Here is a 1,997-nt window from a genome sequence, read left to right on the forward strand (position 1 = left end):
TGTGTGTGTGTACATAAGTATGAGTACTGTTGAACTTCCCACGCAAAGCAGGTTACCAAAAACGGACAACAGTAGCTTTTCTGTCTTACGTGGCGGCTGTCTCGCACCACTGGTTTCTTTTGTTACTTGCTGCTGTAAGACAGCTGACAGATCTATTCATAACATTCCACCAAAGCTTGTCAACTGCTTTTACTTTCTTTCCTGCTATTCTTCTCTATTCTTTCTCTTCTTTTATTTATACTATTTTGTTACCGTCTGTTTTCATTTCTTTTCATTCTCCATTGTATCTTCTTGTTCCCTTAATGTCTTTCTGTCCATCTTAGATTTGCCGAGGGTTTCTTTCTAAAGGGCGTGTGTAATTCTCTTTGCTTATTTCCCTTTCGTTTTCTTTCTTTCCTTCTTTTCTCTCTCTCCTTCTCTCTCTCACTCTCTCTCTCTCTCTCTTTCTCTCTCTCTCTCTCTCTCTCTCTCTCTCTATCTATCTATCTATCTATCTATCTATCTATCTATCTATCAGTCTGTCTGTTTGTCAGTCTATCTCTGTTTATCTATCAATCAATCTGCCCATCTACATGCTTCTCTCTCTCTCTCTCTCTAGCTACCAACCTATCTATATATCTATTTATCTACGTATCCACACCTAACTACCAATCTGTCTACATCCTTACCAATCTATCTATCAATCGATCGATCGATCTATCTCTCTGCTGGGGTTATTGATATTGTTCTAGCTAATGATTGTTGCTGTTGTTTCTAAAGTTGCTTAACTCCAAGTCAGCCCCGATCCACTAACTTTACGATGAAATGTGTTCCAGCCATCCGTGACAATTCTCTCTTTTCTATTATTTATTCTTTGTCTTTTCCTTTTCATTTATTATTCAAACACTGAATCTAGGACTCCCGTAATCCAATGTATCCTTTTCTAAAGATGCTAAGATGTGAATTGAAAGAGATTTAGTTGGCATTTCTAGCAGGTCTAGTGACCACGTGGTTGATCTTTCGTTTGCATCACAGTTATGAAGTTCAGGATTCAAGTCGTCTGCACGGTGTCCCACTGCCAAAAGAATCTCGGGTCGACCCAAGCACATGCGAATGAAATCTGAGTCGATGGAAACTGAAAGGCATCTGTCGACTGTACCTGTAATCAAAATAGAGTTAAATTAGTCACGTTGTGTCACAAGGAGTCTGCCTGAGGATGACATAAACGATACAGGTGTCTACAGTGTACTCGGCCATTTAAACAGCATAATATAAGGAGTAAGTTCCGTTGAGGTCAACTTTGCCTTTCACCATTTCGGGATCGATAAAATAAATACCAGTTGAGTACTGGGGTTGATTTAATTGGCTTAGCCCCAAACCCCGAAATTGATGACCTTGGGCCAAAATTTGAAACCAAAGTAAGGAGTTAGTACCACTTATTTAGAATATATATATGTGTATCAGAGGTGACTCCGGGTCATCAGCGTCACTCGGGATCATCACAGATTTCGCGAAAGACACATGCCTGCTAGAAGAATTTCACGTTTTTTTCTGCAATATTTCTAGCCCCAAATGGCTTATTTTTTTATATCAAGCACAATGTCTTTCTTTATTTCTAAGATAAGGGTAAAAATAAAGCAACCCTGCAAAACACAACTGATCTTTACATAGAATAACATTTTACATAGAATAACAGCAATCACATAACGACAGCGGAGTGCACAACAAACATCAGCGATATGATTGTTGCCTGTACTCTTGACAAGAGATGCCAGTTAGTCTTTTACACATACCAGGCTCGTTCGTATTAGCCCGAGTTGCTGGATAATTTTTCGTTCCCTTTAAGAATATTGTAGAGCGGAAACTTTTCATAGATTGGAATTTAAATCCTAATCTCTATAGAAATTTATTGTTTCAAGAAAATATTGAATTTGAATTACTTTTAATTTTTACGATTATGGATAACAATTCGGGCTGTAACTTCTGAGCCCGAGTCAGGCGCGTGTGAACGATGTCGA

This window comes from Octopus bimaculoides, chromosome 9 (assembly GCF_001194135.2).
Source record: "Octopus bimaculoides isolate UCB-OBI-ISO-001 chromosome 9, ASM119413v2, whole genome shotgun sequence".
NCBI classification, from domain to species: Eukaryota; Metazoa; Mollusca; class Cephalopoda; order Octopoda; family Octopodidae; genus Octopus; species Octopus bimaculoides.